The sequence below is a fragment of the Hyla sarda genome, chromosome 5 (genome assembly GCF_029499605.1).
Source record: "Hyla sarda isolate aHylSar1 chromosome 5, aHylSar1.hap1, whole genome shotgun sequence".
NCBI classification, from domain to species: Eukaryota; Metazoa; Chordata; class Amphibia; order Anura; family Hylidae; genus Hyla; species Hyla sarda.
In genome coordinates, this window is record NC_079193.1 from 46,287,195 (window position 1) to 46,303,550 (window position 16,356).

Below are 16,356 nucleotides of genomic sequence, written 5' to 3' on the forward strand. Positions count from 1 at the left end.
TCAAAATTTAACCTTTAAATAGAAAAGAGCCAAGAATCATTAACCAAGAGTTACTGGAGCCTGGAGGAGAAAAGATCTCCAAAAGCTGGGACCTCCTGTTGACCATATGCACATGTTAGGCCATCTTTACAACGTGCTTTCCTTGTGTGGTGGGACAGATGTATTCTTAGGGCCCCATTCACATGTCTTTAAAGGGGTACTCCTCCCCTAGTCATCTTCTCCCCTATTCAAAGGATAGGGGATAAGATTTCTGATCATGTCACGCCCGCAGTGTTTGCGGGTGACATATGTGAGTAGTACCCCGCTGGGCTGATAATTAATTGGGGGGGGGGGAGAAGCAGAAGAGCGCTCGCGGGTCACATGATTTGAGGTGGGGGGGGGGGAGTAAGAAATACCGTAAGTTACCATGGAACCGCCATAAGTTACAAAAATATTGTGTTTGGTCATACCTCCCAGCTCTAGTCCCTTCTATTCTGCCATATAAGATAATATATACCTCACACAGTGAACACTGCATATATCTACAGTCAATGTGAGGGCTCAGACTTATTGCATCTGTCTCATGCCAAATATTTTTCAGAATATTCCGCTTTCAGCCAGGGAACCCCAGGGACATCTGGAACCACTGCTAGGAAACACTGGCCTGGGTCTAGGAAAAATGTCAGCAAGGTTTAGTTGGAACATTTTTGGCCTCAAAGGGCTTGTGTCACCATGATTTCATAATGCAGACTCACCATCAGCTGATACCAGTCATAACCTTGGATTTCTGACGAATGCTTCACACTCTGCTGTTGTATCATTTGAGGAGGTTCTGGGCACGGATAAGCCCCATTCAACAGAACTGATCCTCATACTTACTTCTTGGTGCATAGAGAATTCACGTGAATAAGAGACATGTCGCTGACGGATGTGTATTCAGGGGATTTTACGAGCCAAAATAGCCAGTGGAAACATAGGGGGAGATTTATCAAAACCTGTCAAGAGGAAAAGCTGCAGAGTTGCCCATAGCAACCAATCAGATGGCTTCTTTCATTTTTGACAAGGTCTTTGGCCATTTTTGACATGGTCTCCAAGTTGTGGCCGAAGGCTGTCAAGGGCATGATGGGATGAGGTGTCCCAGCTCAGGGAACACTGGTGTAAGTTATCAAAAAGTTACCAAGCAAAGATTCCATCTGGCAGCCACCGAAAGCCTTCTGTGGAAGGACCACGCGGTCCTGCGCCGTCACCATTGGCGGCAATGCTGTGCTCTTGGAATTACGCACTAAGGCTCTGATTTACTACTGTAAACCAGACATGTTTTGTCGGGTTGTGCGCCAGATTCTGTCACCCAACTAACTCTCCATGTTACAGAGAAAATCCGAATAATGGGCGTGGCAGTCTGGGAAACGTGTAGTGGATTTCAGCTGAGGAAAACCCGACAGATCAGAGCATGTGAAAATAAAGTACACTGCTCAAAAAAAATAAAGGGAACACTTAAACAACACAATGTAACTCCAAGTCAATGACACTTCTGTGAAATCCCACTGTCCACTCAGGAAGCAACACTGATTGACAATCAATTTCACATGCTGTTGTGCAAATGGAACAGACAACAGGTGGACATTATAGGCAATTAGCAAAACATCCCCAATAAAGGAGTGGTTCTGTAGGTGATGACCACAGACCACTTCTCAGTTCCTATGCTTCCTGGCTGATGTTTTGGTCACTTTTGAATGCTGGCAGTGCTTTCACTCTAGTGGTAGCATGAGACGTAGTCTACAACCCACACAAGTGGCTCAGGTAGTGAAGCTCATCCAGGATGGCACATCAATGCGAGCTGTGGCAAGAAGGTTTGCTGTGTCTGTCAGCGTAGTGTCCAGAGCATGGAGGTGCTACCAGGAGACAGGCCAGTACATCAGGAGATGTGGAGGCGACCGTAAGAGGGCAACAACCCAGCAGCAGGACCGCTACCTCCGTCTTTGTGCATGGAGGAGCAGGAGGAGCACTGCCAGAGCCCTGCAAAATGACCTCCAGCAGGCCACAAATGTGCATGTGTTCACAGAAACAGACTCCATGAGGGTGGTATGAGAGCCCGACGTCCACAGGTAAAAGGGGATAACTGGTAATAGCAGATGATAACTGATGAACCACATCTTTTTTTTAAGAAAAAAAAACATTAAAAATAAGGGATGATGATCATCAGTTATCATCCGTTATTACCAGTTATTGCATTTTTTTTTTTTTTATCCATTACTGTAAAATAACGGCAGTAAAAAAGCAGGATGATGCCTGTAGTGGGAAAGGGGCCTTAAAGGGGTAGTCCAGTGGTGAACCCAGTGGTGAACAACTTATCCCCTATCCTTAGTTTGAGATCGTGGGGGGGTCCGACCGCTGGGGCCCCCTGCGATCTCTCTGTACAGGGGCCCGGCAGCGGGTGTCGACCACCGCAAGAAGCGGCGGCCGACACGCCCCCTCAATACATCTCTATGGCAGAGCCGGAGATTGCCGAAGGCAGCGCCTCGGCTCTGCCATAGAGTTGTATTGAGGGGGCGTGTCGGCCGCCGCTTCGTGTGGAGGACGACACGCCCCCTTCGCGCGGGCTGTCGGGGCTCCGTACAGGAGATCGCAGGGGGCCCCAGCGGTCGGACCCCCCGCGATCTCAAACTTATCCCCTATCCTTAGGATAGGGGATAAGTTGTTCACCACTGGGTTCACCACTGAACTACTCCTTTAATGTTATATTTGTGTTTTGTTTTTTCTTGTGTTTGTTTTCTTTTGTTATAAAATATTTACTACAAATAGCACTCCTGCAGCACTTTACAGGAGTCCGTATTGAAGGCCTATATTCTGTAAATAAACCATGTCTTCGATGTACTGTCCCTGCCATACTTTGTCTCTTCTGCTTGTAAGGGCTATATTAGGGCCCATTCATACTACGGAATATCCACCAGAGAAATTCTAGACAGATATTCCTTATGCAGCAGCTGCTGGGGATATAAATGGGGGCTACGACTACTCAGACATGTTCCATCTCCATAGGGCTGCTACACCATAATTTCCAATTTTTCCCAACTGGAAATTCCGCAGTGTAAATGGGCACTAACACAGCCTGCCCCTGCCCAATATGGGTCTATTCACACTTCTGAATTTCCGCTTGCGGAATTCCACAAGCGGAAATTCAGAAATGTGAACAGGAGTGCGAAATCCCATAGAAGTCTATAGGCTTTAAAGGGGTACTCCACTGGAAAACATTTTTCTTAATCAACTTGTGCCAGAAAGTTAAACAGATTTGTAAATTACTTCTATTTAAAAATCTTAATCCTCCCAGTACTTAGCTGCTGTATACTACAGAGGAATTTCTTCTCTTTTTAAATTTGGTTTCTTTCTGATCACAGTGCTCTCTGCCGACACCTCTGTCCATGTTAGGAACTTTCCAGAGCAGGAAAGGTTTGCTATGGGGATTTGCTTTCATGGACAGAGGTGTCAGCAGAGAGCACTGTGGTCAGACAGAAAGGAAGTTTTAAAAGAAGAGAACTTCCTCTGTAGAATACAGCAGCTGATAAGTAATGGAAGGATTAATGTTTAAATAGAAGCAATTTAATCAACTTGTTCCAAAGGTTGGAACAAGTTGATAAAAAAAAAAAAAGTAAATGGAGTACCCCTTTAATTTGAGATGGAATTCCGCAAGTGGAAATTCTGCCGTGTGAATAGACCCTATGAGTGCAGATCTCCTAGATTGATGATCTAATAGGCTCGGTATCGGGCAGCTAAGGCCACATGAACAATTGCTGGATCATTTGTGCGGCCCTTTAAACCTATTATTCGACAGTCGCACATCTTGTATTACACAGGGCATTGTGCAGATGCCGAGCAATGATTTTAAACCCCATGAAAAGCCCATGATGTGATGACAAATAAGAGTTTGCCCTAAGGCTCTGTTCACATATTGTGCTTGCATTTGTGGTACCGCAGCGCTTGAACACTATCTAAAGGAAACTATTCCCACAAATGATAAGTTGGTTATGATTCAGTTCCTAGGTACAAAATTACTCCAAAACCTAACTATACCGTAAATGAACAAAAAAACATGGTGAGGTCAGAGACTGAGAAAATCATCTCTACACTTTGTAGTATTTGATGTATTTCTCTTTCTGGGTAAGAATAGAGGAGATGCATTGATCTATAGCATTGGGGAGGAGCGGTATCCCTCCTCTATCACTTTACAGAAGATTCTATAGAAATGGAACAAAGGAAATCTGGGCCTGGAAACAATTGAGAGCTGGGACACATCTGCTGCTGTTTTTCGGCCTTCTACATGGTGGTGACCAGGGGCGGCTGCTTCTTATGTGTTCCTACAGCTTGTGATCAATGGGAAGGAGACGAAGAACAGAGAAACTACAGAAACAACTTATTACTGACATCTAAAACATTGCTTTCAAAGACATGTGCGACTTCCTTCACAGAGTATTTCTCTATAGAAACAAATGCACAGGCAGGTAGCAGGAAAAGGAAGCAATTGTGTGGTTACAAACCTCTGAAGGAAGCCGACTGAGCCGTCTTCTGTACATCTCAATGGTGTCAGCCTAATCGTAAACAGAGGTCCTCTAGTAATACCGCCACATAAATACATAAGTCCTCTAGTAATACAGCCACATAAACACAGAGGTCCTCTAGTAATACCGGCACATGAAAATACAGAGGTCCTCTAGTAATACTGCCACATAAATACATAAGTTCTCTAGTAATACAGCCACATAAACACAGAGGTCCTCTAGTAATACCGCCACATAAACACAGAGGTCCTCTAGTAATACAGCCACATAAATACAGAGGTCCTCTAGTAATACCGCCACATAAATACAGAGGTCCTCTAGTAATACAGCCACATAAATACAGAGGTCCTCTAGTAATACCAGCACATAAATACAGAGGTCCTCTAGTAATACCGCCACATAAATACAGAGGTCCTCTAGTAATACCGCCACATAAATATAGAGGTCCTCTAGTAATACCGCCACATAAATACATAGGTCCTCTAGTAATACCGCCACATAAATACATAGGTCCTCTAGTAATACCGCCACATAAACACAGAGGTCCTCTAGTAATACCGCCACATAAATACAGAGGTCCTCTAGTAATACCGGCACATAAATACAGAGGTCCTCTAGTAATACCGCCACATAAATACATAAGTCCTCTAGTAATACCGGCACATAAATACAGAGGTCCTCTAGTAATACCGGCACATAAATACAGAGGTCCTCTAGTAATACAGCCACATAAACACAGAGGTCCTCTAGTAATACCGCCACATAAATACATAGGTCCTCTAGTAATACCGACACATAAATACAGAGGTCCTCTAGTAATACAGCCACATAAATAGAGGTCCTCTAGTAATACCGCCACATAAATATAGAGGTCCTCTAGTAATACCGCCACATAAATACAGAGGTCCTCTAGTAATACCGCCACATAAATACAGAGGTCTTCTAGTAATACAGCCACATAAATACACAGGTCCTCTAGTAATACAGCCACATAAATACACAGGTCCTCTAGTAATACCAGCACATAAATACAGAGGTCCTCTAGTAATACCGCCACATAAATACAGAGGTCCTCTAGTAATACAGCCACATAAATACACAGGTCCTCTAGTAATACCAGCACATAAATACAGAGGTCTTCTAGTAATACCGGCACATAAATACAGAGGTCCTCTAGTAATACAGCCACATAAATACACAGGTCCTCTAGTAATACCAGCACATAAATACAGAGGTCCTCTAGTAATACCGGCACATAAATACAGAGGTCCTCTAGTAACACCGCCACATAAATACAGAGGTCCTCTAGTAATACAGCCACATAAATACACAGGTCCTCTAGTAATACCAGCACATAAATACAGAGGTCCTCTAGTAATACCGGCACATAAATACAGAGGTCCTCTAGTAACACCGCCACATAAATACAGAGGTCCTCTAGTAATACCGCCAAATAAATACAGAGGTCCTCTAGTAATACCGCCACATAAATACAGAGGTCCTCTAGTAATACCGGCACATAAATACAGAGGTCCTCTAGTAATACCGGCACATAAATACAGAGGTCCTCTAGTAATACAGCCACATAAATACAGAGGTCCTCGAGTAATACCGCCACATAAATACAGAGGTCCTCTAGTAATACCGCCACATAAATATAGAGGTCCTCTAGTAATACCACCACATAAATACAGAGGTCCTCTAGTAATACCGCCACATAAATACAGAGGTCCTCTAGTAATACCGCCACATAAATACAGAGGTCCTCTAGTAATACCGCCACATAAATACAGAGGTCCTCTAGTAATACCGCCACATAAATACAGAGGTCCTCTAGTAATACCGCCACATAAATACATAAGTCCTCTAGTAATACAGCCACATAAATACAGAGGTCCTCTAGTAATACCACCACATAAATAGAGGTCCTCTAGTAATACCACCACATAAATAGAGGTCCTCTAGTAATACCGCCACATAAATATAGAGGTCCTCTAGTAATACCACCACATAAATACAGAGGTCCTCTAGTAATACCACCACATAAATACAGAGGTCCTCTAGTAATATAGCCACATAAATACAGAGGTCCTCTAGTAATATAGCCACATAAATATAGAGGTCCTCTAGTAATACCGCCACATAAATACAGAGGTCCTCTAGTAATACCGCCACATAAATAGAGGTCCTCTAGTAATACCGCCACATAAATAGAGGTCCTCTAGTAATACCGCCACATAAATACAGAGGTCCTCTAGTAATACCGCCACATAAATATAGAGGTCCTCTAGTAATACCACCACATAAATACAGAGGTCCTCTAGTAATACCGCCACATAAATACATAAGTCCTCTAGTAATACCGCCACATAAATACAGAGGTCCTCTAGTAATACCGCCACATAAATATAGAGGTCCTCTAGTAATACCACCACATAAATACAGAGGTCCTCTAGTAATACCGCCACATAAATACATAAGTCCTCTAGTAATACCGCCACATAAATACAGAGGTCCTCTAGTAATACCGGCACATAAGCCTGAAATGGCTGATAACAGGGAACAATAGACCACAGTTTACCTCCCAACAGATGCTGACAGGACAGAATGCATTTTTAGCATTCTTCAAAATATATTAGGGAAGTGTATTAATCAGCAATACATACAATTACTACAGGGATTGACCAATCCCAGGTTGCCATGGCGACTAAGAATTTAGAGGTGGTGCCTAGGCTGTCATCCCTTTCCAGTACACGTTGTCCATCTATTTCCGGTGTAAATCCCCTGTTCTGCATGCGGTCAGCGCCCAGGTGTTACATGAGCGGTGCACGTCAGGTGACTGGAGCAGCAGATCAACGGCCTCAGGGGTCACGGTTCATACTCAGGAGTACAGAGCACCGAGACTGCTGATTGGCTGTGGCAGTCACCTGACATCTGCTGCTCATGTAACACCGTGTCTAAGCCTTCCGCTGGTGAACACCAGAGACAGAAGAGGGGATCAGCGCGGGAACAGAGGTAAGTAAAAGTTTTTTTTATTTTATTTTTTTAAGCAAAAACAGCACCACTCTTGTCCACAGGTCTTGTAGTTGTACTTCAGTCCAGTCCTATTCACTTCAATGGAGTCGAGCTGCAATACCCGACACAACCTGCGGTGCTATTTTTGCAGCGTTTTACTAATCCCAGACAATCCCTTCAATTAGGGTGGTTTCACACCACGTTTTGTACTTACGGTTCCCGTATACTACTGGGAGGAGGGTGGCGGGGCTTAATCACGGCGCCCGCACTCAGCCGTATAGGGGAACCTTATTTAATGCATGTCTATGAGCCGACCGGAGTGAACCACAGCCTCCGGTCGGCTGCGTTTTCGGGCGTATGCGGTTTCCCGACCGCAGGCAAAAACATGGTGGACTGCGCTTTTGCCTATGGTCGGGAAACCGCATACGGCCGAAAACGCAGCCGACCGTCGGCTGCGGTTCACTCCGGTCGGCTCATAGACATGCATTAAATACGGTTCCCGAATACGGCTGAGTGCGGGCGCCGTGATTCCCACCCACCCCCTCCCCCAGCCATATACGGGAACCGTAAGTACAAAACGTGGTGTGAAACCACACACACGTGCCGCGCCCACCAGAGCAAGAGATGGTCTTATGGCTGACAGATGGAAGGGGTCCTGAACGGGGGACATAAGTTTTGAACTCATACTTAAAGGGGTATAGTCCAGTGAAAACTATTTTTTTCATATCTACTGGCTCCAGAAAGTTAAACAGGTTTGTAAATTACTTCTATTAAAAAAAATCTTACTCCTACCAGTACATATCAGCTGCTGAAGTTGAGTTGTTCTTTTCTGTCTGACAACTGTGCTCTCTGCTGACTCCTCTGTCTGTCTCAGCAACTGTTCAGAGTACAAGCAAATCCCCATAGCAAACCTATCCTGCTCTGGACAGTTCCTGGAATGCTGGGAGTTGTAGTTTTGCAACAGCTGGAGGCACCCTGGTTGGGAAACACTGGCTTATGCAGTAGTGAAAAATTCTGACCGGGTGGATCAGCTCTGCACTAAAAATCTGTAGTGTTCACTGTGCCGCGGAATCAAAATGACAGAAATGGAATTCTGCTGTACCGGAATTTCCGAGCGTAATTTCTAAAAAGAATTGCGCTTGGAAATTTCTCAGTATGAGCCTTATGGCTTATACAGACAGCAGAATATCTGCCTAAAAAAAAAAAAAAAAAATTCCGGACAGACATTCTGTGCAAATCAGGCACTGACTCTAAGACATGTGCAGTTTCCATCGACAGCAATGGATGTCAGAGAGTACTGTTGTCATACAGAAAAGAACAACTCAACTTCAGCAGCTGATAAGTACTGATAGGATTAAGATTTTTTTAATAGAAGTAATTTACAAATCTGTTTAACTTTCTGGAGCCAGTTGATATGAATGATATGAAAAAAATATATACATAATCGTTTTTCACTGGAATACCCCTTTAAAGTTTTCTATACCAGATAACCGCTCTAAGGGTACATTCCCACACGGCGTATTTGCTGCTGCGTATTTTATTTTCTCTGTTGAAGTCAATGGGTAGGAAAATACGCAGCACCAAATACGCAGCAAAATACGCCGTGTGGGAACGTACCCCAACTAAAAATGTTGTGCCCCCCCAATCCTTAATCAATACTTTTTTTTTTGCCAGATAATCCCAAAAACAGACGCGTGTGTGTACTATATATCGGCAGCTCTAGTATAGGCTTTATTTTTCGACCACGGCTCTTGTCCTCCTCTAATTCCATTACGACGGACTCATGCACTTGTCGGTAACGGTGCCAACCACTCACCAGCGCCGCATACCATAGACTATGACACCTCTGCCCACTAAGCCTCCGCACAAGATAGGATATACCCAAAGGAGCGTTTTTCTTTATTACAAATGCATGAGCAAGCATGGGCAAAAAAAAAAATTATTAAAAAGCTTCCCCGTCCAAACAGATTCCGTACGAATAAACATTCCTTCCGGCAGGGAGAGGGTTAATAAGCCTTCTGACACCGAGAAGCAACACACTCCCCAGCAACTACAGCAAACACGGATGCCTGCGCCTCCCTCTCACCACATGTTGCTGCTTACAGCTCCATGTGCCGGTGTCACCAGCGCCGTTCCGCATAACATTCCACGTTACAAGCCACCTCCGGTCAGGAATTCTCTTGATTCATTTTTTTACGTAGCCCCCCCCCCCCCCCCTTCTCGCTGCATAGGCTGCGCCAAAGCCAAGTGAGTGCAGCACCCCCAGCAGCGGCGGGGTTAACCGCATTAATGCCTCCTAAGCCCCTTTCCACGAAAACCAACCTTGGACTGGAATCAGAGAGCAGCGGCAAACATCCCTTTAGTGAGGAACGTAGGAAATCCCTTCATCCTATTTATGAAGTATTATATGTGTAATGCAGCTTGTCCCATACCGCCACTTGGAACAGTCCTTCTAGTCTGAATTATGAGCTAATTTGCTGAGGCGAACGATTACTGCCTGCGGCGCCGGGCGTTCAGCCCCAACATGAAGCATGGTAGATAAAAGCTGGCGACACGGACGACGACTGAAGTCCACACGTCCTATATGTAAAATACCCTTCGGAGGGGGCTTTCTGTATAAGGGTACGTTCACACCTACATAATACGCTGCAGATTATCTTGCGACTCAATGTGTCTGCAGCAGAATTTACCACTAGGCCAGAGATTTCCAAACAGAGTGTCTCCAGCTGTTGCAAAACTACAACTCCCACTGTCCAGGCATGCTGGGAGTTGTAGTTTTGCAACAGCTGGAGACAACACAGTTAGGGAAAACACTGGCCTAGGCTACCACACTAGCATTTAGGCCTGCAAGGTCAGGACAGAATTTGCAGCCATAATACAGATTATGCCAGTGTTTCCCAACCAGGGCGCCTTCATCTGTGGCAAAACTACAACTTCCGGGCATGCTGGGAGTTGTAGTTTTGCCACAGCTGGAGGCGCCCTGGTTGGGAAACACTGGCTTATGCAGTAGTGTAAAAAATTCTGACCGCGTGGATCAGCTATGCCACAAAAAATCTGTAGTGTGCACTGTGCAGCAGAATCAAAATGACAACAATGGGATTCTGCAGCACCGGAATTTCCGAGCGTAATTTCTAAAAAGAATTGCGCTTGGAAATTGCTCAGTAGGAACCTAGCGTTTTGGCTTATTCAGACAGCAGAATATCTGCCGAAAAAAAAATCTCTAAGACATGCACAGTTTCCATCGACGGCAATGCACGTCCAAGCGGATTCTGCAGAAAGAAGGAACATTTATATACTTTCAGCAGAGTCGCTCTAAGCAGATTCCCATTGAAAACTATTTTCTTCCGCTGGAGTTTGGAAATTCCACCATGTGAATGGGTTATACGTACATAATCCTCTGCGGAAATTTCAAAGCAGAATTTCCACGTTGGATTATGTTGGTACCCACTGACCTTAATGGGTCTGCAGCAAATCTGCTGTGGAAATTCCACCACAGAAAATCTGCAGCAGAATATGTATTTTGGGGGGGGGGGTCCTCAGTATAGTGTCAGGTGGTCAGGGGTCCTCACCATGGTCCCCGGGGTCTCTGTCAGGACGCCTGGTAACTCTCCTCCATGTCTGCGCAGTTCTGCTCAAGTTTCCCGCACCCACTCGGAAGTCACCTGTCCGCCGGGAGTTGTAGTCCCCTCCCAGCTCCTCACAGTCAGTTCAGTGAGGCTCAGACTACATTTTCCAGAGACGCTGTGCAGCCGGACGTTTCTCTACGCCATCACACATTGGAGATGGTTGCTATGGAAATGGTATTGCACACGGGTATTTGGCATGAACCGGTGTACAGCCCAGCACTAGTGTGAACGTGCACTCAGATGAGTCGACGCTACTGTTTAGGCCTGCAAGTATGACTGTCAGTCTTAGGCTATTTTCACACAGAGCAAGATTTGCGGAACGTCTATTCTGTCTCTCTCGGAAATGCACCATCTACAAGCCGATTCCCCCGAAATGAAATCAGAATTTCCGCTGCGGAAACATCTGCTGCAGCAATTTCACGTGTGCACGGTGCAGCAGAATCCCATTGAATACAATCGGACTGTGCTGCATTGGAATTTCCAAACAGAATTTTTCTGCCAGATTACGCTCACAAATTTCGTGGTATGAACATGGCCTAAAGGTCGGGCTGGAATTTTCGGCCATAATACAGATTATGCAAGTGTGAACCCAGCATAAGGGTGCGTTCAGACGAGCGGATTTACAGTGTATTTTACGCTGCGCATCCGCCACTGAAGGACTTCTGTATGCTGCCTTTACAGGTGCCTGTTTGGAGCGGCAATACGCTGCTACGTGCAGACACACTGAAGCGATGTGCGAGCCGCAGCGCATACGCGGTGTACTCGCACACATCACGGCCGCTCCCCCTGCTCTATAAGCTAGGCCGAGAGCTGGCGTGATGTGCGAGTATACTGCGCATGCGCTGCGGCTCGCACATCGCAGTGTGTCTGCTCGTAGCAGCATATTGCCTCTCCGAGCAGGCACATGTAAAGGCAGTGTACAGAGGTCCTTCTGCGGTGGATCCACAGCTAAATACGCGTGGAAAATCGGCTCATCTGGACGTACCCATAGGGTGCTGTCTTAAACTACTTTTTTTTTGTTTTTTTTAAGACGGCACCTTTTTGATGCAGAAAGAAGTAGCATTTGGGTTTGGTCACAAGTTCTTCCGCATCAAAATCCACAGCGGAAAATCTGCATCAAATCATACAGCTTTGTTGCATATTTTGGCATGCAATATGCAATGTGAAGAAGAGTCATCTGCATTTGTGGATTTTCCTTATAATATGCTGCATTTATCGGAAAAAACTCTTGGTTTTATACAAGCACAGAATGGAGGCATTTTTTACATCTGTATTACAGCCACAAATACAAACATGGCTGCAGATCTTATGACCCAGACAAGTATATCCAACAACACCTGGTATACAGGGAAGCAACGCTGCATCAATGCTTTATTCAGTATATACGTAAGGCTGCATTCACACCACGTTTTTGCAATACAGTTCCCGTATACGTTTTTAATGTGAAAACCGTACGGAACCGTTTTGAAAACCGTATGCTAAACGATACATCCGGTTGCATCCATTTGGCGTCCTGTACGGTTTTGTCAGGTTTTTTTTCCCGTACCCAAAACCGGTTTTTGGTCCGGGTGAAAAACTGTATTAAACCGTATACGTCTTTAATTTATAACATGGGAGTCAATGGGAACGGTTGTGCGTACAGTTCCATCCGGTTTTTGACTTGGCACAGTTTTTTTCCTTGGAATTTCGATCAAACAAGTGAAACTTTATTCATAATGGAGTGGAAAGTTAAAAACATATGCGTTTTTTTCCTTAAAAGACGGATGCAACATCATTTTTCAAACTGTATATGGGTTAACATTTGCACACACTTTTTGATACAGTTTACTCAGGTTTTGAGGAATCCGTTTTTCATCGAAAACCTGATACGGGAACTGTATTGCAAAAACGCGGTGTGAATGCAGCTTAAGACATGCATAGGACATATTATGAGGCAGTAGTTGTCCTACTACGGCAAAACTACAACTCCCAGAATGCCTTGACAGCCAGAAGCCCAATGCCTACTGCAGAAAAGTTGCAAAACTGTAGTTGGAGCATGTGCACCAATGTGACTGCACAGGTGGTTTACTAAGAAGCGACTGTCAGATGGTTAACTACAGGGGTGTTCCGCAGCCTGTGCCTCTACAGCTGTTGCAAAATGACAACCCCCATCATGTTGGGAGTTGTGGTTTTGATACAGCTGGGAAGCCACAGGTATGAGATTCTGCTCTAGTGCAGTGGTCTCCAAACTGTGGCCCTCCAGCTGTTGCTAAACTACAACTCTCAGCATGCCCGGACAGCCAACGGCTGTCCGGGGATGCTGAGAGTTGTAGTTTTGCAACAGCTGGATGCCCACAGTTTGAAGACCACTGCACTAGTGGATCATGGTTGTACATTTGCCCTGCAATGACTATGCTGGGAGTTGTAGTTCTGCAACAGCTGGAGCGCACACTGCTTTACAGATTCCTGTACCCTTTTTATCATCCTGTATCGCACTCTTTGGGATCCGGACGCAGTCTGTCATAAAACATGCTCTGCTTGTAAAAAAAAGAGAGAGACACCAATAAAACATAGTAAGGAATTACTACGTATGCACCTTTCTAACATAAGGCTCCAAAAATAAAAAAAGAGACAAGCTGTTCTACCAGAAGAGGCTGTTGTACCACAGATCTGCCAAACTTTAAGGAATGCGACGAAACATCAGGAAAAGAATTAAAACAAACAAAACAACCAGGCCCGAAACCTGTCAAAAAATAAAAAATAATAAAACACAGCAAAGGACAGGACACAGCAGAGGTCGGACTGCTCCATCTCTGAACACATCCAAGAGACGATAGGGGAAGAATGTAAAGAAGAATCTGTTTGTCATAAACATGTAACACGCGCAGATGTAGCAGAGCTGACTGACGTCAAGACGTAATCTCTGTGGTTTTATGTAAGAGTGTAATTTAAGTTTTTAAGATGATTTCTCTTGTGTCCTACCAGGACAGATAGAGATAACACAGGAGTCTATTGACCAGGGTGAAGGGGAGCATCAAAGAGCTGGAGGCACTAGGGCAATACTGGGAAGACGCATTGATTTCAATGGGCACCATGTTATTTAGAGTCACCACTAGAGCATTGGTCTCCACCTGGTCGCTCTGTTTGAAAACTACAACTCCCACCATGTCCTGACAAAGTTCAGCTAAAAAGCAGTCAAGTATGTCCAGCCTGTGCACTCCCAGCTGTTGCAAGACTACAACTCCCAGCATGGCCTGAAAACCTTCGACTGAAGCATTCAGGGGATCCATAAGCATCCATTGCAAGTATTTCCTATCTGTAGCAAAACTACAACTCTCAGCATGCCCTGACAACCTTCGGCTAACGCAGTCAGGCCTATGCGGGTACATCCAACTTGTGCACTCCCAGCTGTTACAAAACTACAACCCCAGCATGGCTTGACTGCTGGGATATCACTAGACATCTTGTGCCGCTCTACCACTATTGAAAAACTACAACTCCCAGCATGGTCTGACTGGTAGGGTCTCAACAGACGTCTTGTACAAGTATATCCAATCAACAGACATTCTGCTATTGTAGAACTATAACTCCCAGCATGGTCTGACAGCTGGGATATCAACAGACATCTAGTGCAAATATATGCAACCTGACTGCTCTTCTGCTATTGTAAAACTACAACTCCCAGCATGGCCTGACAGCTGAGATATCATTAGACATCTTGTCCATATATATCAAACCTGCAGCTCTTCTGCTATTGTAAAACTACAACTCCCAGCATGGCCTGACAGCTGAGATATCAACAGACATCTTGTCCATTTATTTTAAACCTGCCGCTCTTCTGCTATGGTAAAACTACAACTCCCAGCATGGCCTGACAGCTGGAATAGCGATAGTTGTCTTGCGCAAGTAAATCCAGCCTGCAGCTGTCCAGCTATTAAAAGGACTACAACTACCAGCATGCCCCAGGAGTAAACAAAATGAATGTGAAGGTACCAAGTGCGCCCGCTTGTAAAGGGGACAGAGAGAAACTAAGAAATGATGGCAAAGAAAAACAAGTCGCAACCTAATGAACACGTAGCAGGTGGAGCAGTGTTTGTCAACCAGGGTGCCTCCAGCTGTTGCAAAACTACAACTCCCAGCATTCGGCTTTCCGGGCATGCTTGGAGTTGAAGTTTTGCAACAGCCGTGGACACACTGAGGAAGAGCAAAGCCCAAAGCAATGTCAACTGTGGCAACACTACAACTCCCATCATGCCTCCCAGCAGCCACAGGTGCAGGACTAGCTATGGGCAGTAGTCGCATGCAGTCTGCATTGCTGTATATGGAGTGCGGCACTTGCTCCCACACTCTCTGCAATGCCTGATGCGGCAGCAATGGATGGCGCACACTGTGCGGCACAATGCAGCTCTTCAGGGGGGAGGTGACAAAGCCTCCCCCACTACGTATAGATACGTCACAGCGCCCCCTACCCCGGACTAATGGTCAAGCATGGACACCTGACAACGTCACTGGCGACATACGGGGAGGGGTAGGACAGGTGACACCGGGTCAGGAGTGGGTGGAGGGAGCCTACTCATTCCTTCAGGTGAGTGGAGGAGAAGGAGGAAGTGTCCGCTCACTCCAGGACACAGGAAGCGAATGACAGATACCGACACTGGGGAGTTCTTTTTGGTTTTTTCCCCACAAACGACTTTTTAATCCTTTTGACCCCCACCCCCTTCCGTAACTTCTACCCCCTCTTCAAACAAAGGGGGGCAAGTACCGCCCCCCACCCCATTAACCCCCCCGACCCCTCACTGTCCGGTTCCTCCAGGACTTACCGCCTTCTCAGCGACCACCTGAGTGTGTACTCGGCTCTCCAGACAGCCCCGTGCGGACGGCGGGCAGTGCGGTCGGAGCGGCAGCCGCCACAGTGACCACTTTGAGGAAGTCAACACGCAGTCCGCCTGTGTGTGTGTGTGTGTGTTGTGCTGCGGCCCCGCCCCCCGAGCGCTGCGACAAAGCTCCGCCCCCTCCCTTCCCCGAACGCTGTGTCAGGGCCCGCCTCCTGGTGACGTCACCGCGGCACGCCTCTGCTTCTCAGTCAGCACGCCTAAGCCCCGCCCACTGCCTCCCCGGATCTTCACTCTCTGAATGGAGAGGACGCGGTGAGGGGAAGGTTGTAACGGGGAGAAGTGGAAGAACGAGCGGGAGAACCGACCCTT

At 45.9% G+C, this 16,356-nt stretch overlaps 1 protein-coding gene across 8 annotated transcripts in view; it reads right to left on the reverse strand.

The window, feature by feature from the left end:
* Positions 1 to 16,138, reverse strand: part of ARHGAP12 (Rho GTPase activating protein 12) — a 108,900-nt gene extending 92,762 nt beyond the window's left edge. For 4 of the 8 annotated variants that reach the window (XM_056519449.1, XM_056519446.1, XM_056519444.1 and 1 more), the window contains exon 1: positions 15,973 to 16,137. The gene's annotated coding sequence lies outside the window, so the exon portion shown is untranslated. Of the gene's footprint in view, positions 1 to 15,972 lie in introns of all 8 variants that reach the window. The other 4 variants (XM_056519443.1, XM_056519441.1, XM_056519442.1 and 1 more) reach the window with 2 other exon arrangements.
* Positions 16,139 to 16,356: the final 218 nt, after the last annotated feature.